The 5,363-nt window shown below is 33.1% G+C and overlaps 1 pseudogene; it reads right to left on the reverse strand.

Moving 5' to 3' along the window:
• Positions 1-1,287: 1,287 nt before the first annotated feature.
• Positions 1,288-2,515, reverse strand: LOC114392400 (annotated as a pseudogene).
• Positions 2,516-5,363: the final 2,848 nt, after the last annotated feature.

Consider the following 5,363-nt stretch of genomic DNA (forward strand, 5'->3'; position numbering starts at 1 on the left):
ATAGCCGGGGAAACAATCCATTCCTTCTTAAAGTTCTCTTACAATTTTTCTTTTACTTACGATCATAGTACGTTAAGGATCACTAAATGATTGTGTAAACCTCTTACAAGAATTACTATTTGATTCCTAGTTTTTGTTTTTGTTTTTTTTTATGATTCATATAAGTTTACTTTGGATCATTGAGTTATATATACTATGTTTTTTTTGCCGGATTGAGTTATATATGTGTGTGTGCGTGTAAAGAAAGAGCATTATGTAACATTATGAGTTATATTTTCTTGTTGAATTTTTAACTATTCATCCTTCAAAATTATGCTAATTACCCTTTTAATCAGTTTTATAGTTTTTAATCAATTTTTTAAGCTTATCCTGATTTTATAGTTTTATGAATACTATGCAGGGGTCACATTCAAATTTATACATTTTTTAAATAACATTTTTTCTTAAAAATAAATCGTGAGATAAAATCAAATATTTTAAACATAATCAAACAATAAAAATTATATTTATATTTCTAATATTTTAAAAATAATTCATATATATATATATGTATATATATATATATAAAAGTAAATTACTTTTTTTTAATCAAATGTCAGAAAGCAAAAAATGGTACAAATTTGCTTTTTTTTATCAATTGATTTAATTGATTGATTAGAGTGTGAATTATCATATCTTTTTCTTTTATGTTCCGAACATTTAGCCAAAAAGATGTAATAGATGCCTTTCGCTTCAAAAATCAGGGCATGAAAAAAAATGTATTTGGTTGTCATCTAAACCTCACAAGGGATTGAATACAATCTAAAATGTGGAAAACTATGGAAGAATGACGACATCTTAAGGTCACAATTAGATCAAACTCGCCAGAAAGAAAGTATTATCTTAATCCGGTAGAATTGCAATTTTCTCCAATTTCATGGGAACACTAATACCTAAAGAATGCAGTATGACCCGAAAGATCTAGATAGCCTAAAAACTTCGTACCCCATTGCCCAGAAGGTATGGGGGAGGGATATTGTACGCAGCCTTACCCTTGCATATGCAGAGAGGCTGTTTCCGGATTCGAACCCATGACCAACAAGTCACCAAGACACAACTTTACCGCTGCACCAGGGCTCGCCCTCAAAGATCTAGATAGCCTGCTACCAAAAAATTTATACAAGAGTATATGAAGACAACTTTACACTACTGATCAAATCATGCATGCACCAATCCCTTATGTGGCAAAAAAGGCACAATGTACGCATGATTCATTCCCCAACATCCCAGTAGATATTTAACTGCTTTTCATTGACTTTTAAGAAAATCCTTCAAGGAAAATGGTGGAGGCTCCCCATCCTGCAATGAGCAAATGAAGGAATCAGTTTGAAACACTGACTAATTAATTTGTGGACAATAAAGTAGTTACATCTCTTGTTGCACTTGTGCACGGGTGCTTACGTGCTCTTAAAAATAGATGAGCAACCAAATGGTTTATCAGTTGGACAGAATTAGTGTCAAAGCTTAAATTGCAAAAGCTATTCCGTGAAAAATAGCCAACATATGCTGCCATCGAAAACTAAAACTGAAACAGGAAATGCCTAACCTCCTGGCTTAAGCATTGTCTAACTACTGGGGTATGTTGTATAAGCCGCTCCATGGCAGTGTGGATGGGAAGGTTAAAGTGTGCTGGCCATCACCAACATCAACAGAAAAAATAAACAAAAAGACAAAGACTATATAGATCATATTTAGCAGGGATAGAACAAAGTATTGAGATTTGCAATAAAATATATATTAAGTATACAGAGTATAATGAAGTTAACCAACCGAGAATAGTTTGATTCAAACTATCCACAACTTGTTGCCGATAGTCTAAGCCAATCAGATGAAACATTTGGCATTCCACTGGATTCTAATAAGCAAGAAGGGACATAAAACCCTGAAACAAGGGCAGCTTTATGTTTACTTCAACCTTAAAAGCACACTCATGTATCAATAAATTGTTAGCAAAAGGTAAACATACTTCTATTTTTTCCATATATTTCTGCTTCTTCACACTTAAAGGACTCTACTTGGTCTGAGCAAACTCCAAAGCTTCTGCCCTGCCAATAACATGAGATTCTATGAAAGCAAGAAGTTTGCAACATGCTCTCTAGGAAGTAAAATTAATCTCATCTTACCATTCCTTAGAGCAGACAAGGTCTACCAAATGAAGGCTTAGAAGATCAAACAGCAAATCGTTATTGTCCTCCAGAATATCCTGTGCCAGCTGCCCTGTGAGCTCAATAGCCTTAAGTACATTTCCCTCCGATGCATGGTGAAAGATTCCTAAAGATGAATGAAATTTATCCATCAAGGAGGCCTTACTACCTATAATATGCTCCAATTACAAACAATTTAGATTTAGGAAGCAATCCCCAGCATCCTCTGCAAGTGGAGAGGAGGGGAGAAATATTAAAAAGTCAAGAGAATGCAACAAGATATGTTAGTTCAAAGGTATGCAAGAAAACAGTAGGTTTGACAAAACTCAGACAACATTGTCAAAAACCAATAAATGTTTCAAGTGGCATTAAGAGCAAAAATTGATTCAGCACCCTTCAATTAGAGGTCCAGTAATCCAATGCTCATGTTTATATGATACAAATCTCTCAACTGTGACAACTAAGCAGGGTTTGAAGTGACACAAATCTCTCAATTTGTGTAATTTTTTGTAATAATTCATTGAATATTTTTAAGTGAACAAATGTCATAAGAAATTAAACTTTATTAAAATTAATAAATAAATATTGCCCACTCAATTTTTATATTTAATTTTTTCCTTTTTATTAAAAACTTTATTATTGTAATTATGATAAATGCCAAAAAATAATAAAGGTAAAAATATAAAAATATCAATTAGGACCGATTAAAATAAGTTTAACATGTTAGAGACTTTGACAATGTCTTTCTAAGAACAACAGAAAAGAAGATATGTTAAAAAAAAGTATATATATATATATATATATTAATCAATCAATTAATATTTTATCATATCAATTAATAATTTAAGATTTAATTCAAATAAAATAGAATAAATATAAAATTCGCATTAATTAATTGAATTATTGGGAGGAAATCACTATCATCATCTAATAGAATCAAACATAATCTTATATAGTATAGTAGATAGTAGTTGTAGGTTAAGGGGGTCTAATTGAATTTGTTGAACAAAATGTGTGAGTTGTTAAAATTTTCTGACATAATCTTCAATTCCTATGGATAAGCTTGGCAATAAAAATCGAACCCATTAGTGACGTAAACCTTACGGGGCAGAACGTTTGATACAGGAATGTTGACGGAGAGGGGCGCCACTTCCAGAGATGGAAGATAAGTCACGGTGACGCCACAAGGAATCAACCTTGATAAGTCAGAATTTGGTTCAACAGAAACCCTGAGAGAAGTTTTCTCACGTATTTGAAAAGAATGTCAAAAGTCTCTTTCATTCATTTTGAAGAAAATATATATAGTTCACCAAACCCTAAAAACAAAATAAATTGGTGCAACTAAAAAGGCATAGGTTTCAGCCACAACCACCAATTTTATTTATTTAATTGCAAAAATTAAATAATAAAATAAAAATAAAAATTATGGAAAACATGGGCCTTCAATCATCATCAATGGCAGATATACAAATGACCAGTCTTGTCTCTATGACGTGTTGGGTCTGTTTAAGTCTGCCTCTGGTCATGGGCCCTTCAAGTGCTTCATGGTCATTGCCCTTAGTTGTGTCCTCATCACTGTATTGGGCCTTTTTAAGTCTGTCTCTAGTCATGGGCCCTTCAAGTGCTTCATGGTCATTGCCCTGTGTTGGGCCTTTTTAAGTCTATCTTTGGTCATGGGTCCTTCAAGTGCTTCATGGTCTTTGCCCTTAGTTGTGTCCTCATCAATTGAATTGTAGTAGTTAGTAGTTGTAGGTTAAGGGGGTATAATTGAATTGGTTGAACAAAATGCATGAGTTGTTAAAATTTTCTGACATAATCTTCAATTCCTATGGATAAGCTTGGCAATAAAAATCGAACCTGTTAGTACCTGTTCAACCCCACCCTGATTTTCCCCAACTTGGAGAAGCGGGTTTGAGTTAGGGTTTAGGTATGTCACTTCGCCCCATATGTGTCCCACTAAAATCCAATGAGGATAGGATTTGGTTTCATTTTTCCACTCATGTTTTGTAAATCTGAATCCACCTTGTTGTCATTCCTACCCCCTACGGATATCATAACATAATGTCTGAAAAAGTTAATATGAATGAAGACAATGAAAAGAACCTGGTGTGTTTGAAGAAGTTAACATGTCTTCAATACTTCTCAGGTATTAATATAATTGTGTATATTGTTAAAGTAAGTAAATGAATGTTCCTCGAAAACTAAACATGTATTATCTCTTTCGTAGGTGTTTGTTACCCATGATGACGTTTTGCATTGGACTCGTTTTATTGTGTATGATATTGGTTTTCTGGTGATGATAATAAGGTCAAACACAAATACTGGAAAGATAGGAAGAACCTCATATGTTTAAATTGGTTGTGAGAGGAGTGGAAAATATAGGGAATATAAGAAAGATTTAGTATGAACAATGACTCACATTAGAAAATGTGGGTGTCCCTTTAAGCTGTCAGTGAAACAAGTGTTGGGAGGTGAAGAATGGATGGTGAAGTTAATATGTGGGAGTCATAATCATGCATTGGCTAAGTCATTCGTTGGACATTCATATGTTGGTCGACTGACCGATGATGAGAAGATTATTATTGGTGATATGACAAAGTCAATGGTTAAACCAAATAATATTCTTCTCACTTTGAAGGAGCACAATGTCAACACTTGTACAACAATGAAGCAAGTGTACAATGCAAGATATGCATATCGTTCTTCTATAAGAGGCAATAATAGTGAAATGCAACAACTAATGAAGCTTCTTGAACACAATTAATATATTCATTGACATAGGTTAAAGGATGAAGATGTTGTACGTGATATATTTTGGAGTCATTCTGATTAGTGAAATTAATCAATGCCTGTAATTTGGTATTTCTTATAGATAATACCTACAAAACAAACAAATACAGGATGTCTTTACTAGACATTGTTGGTGTGACACCTACTGAATGACATTTTCAATTGCATTTGCCTATTTGGATGAAAAATGTATAAATAATGTTGTTTGTGCTCTGGAACTATTTCGAGGTATTTTTCTGAGATATGATGCAATCCCTCAAGTTATTGTTACCGATAGAGATTCAACATTGACGAATGCAGTGAAAACTATTTTCACTGAGACAACTAACTTTTTGTGTCAATTTCACAATGATAAGAATGTGAAAGCAAAATGTAAAACCTTTGTGGATA

Source organism: Glycine soja, chromosome 17 (genome assembly GCF_004193775.1).
Source record: "Glycine soja cultivar W05 chromosome 17, ASM419377v2, whole genome shotgun sequence".
NCBI lineage: Eukaryota > Viridiplantae > Streptophyta > Magnoliopsida > Fabales > Fabaceae > Glycine > Glycine soja.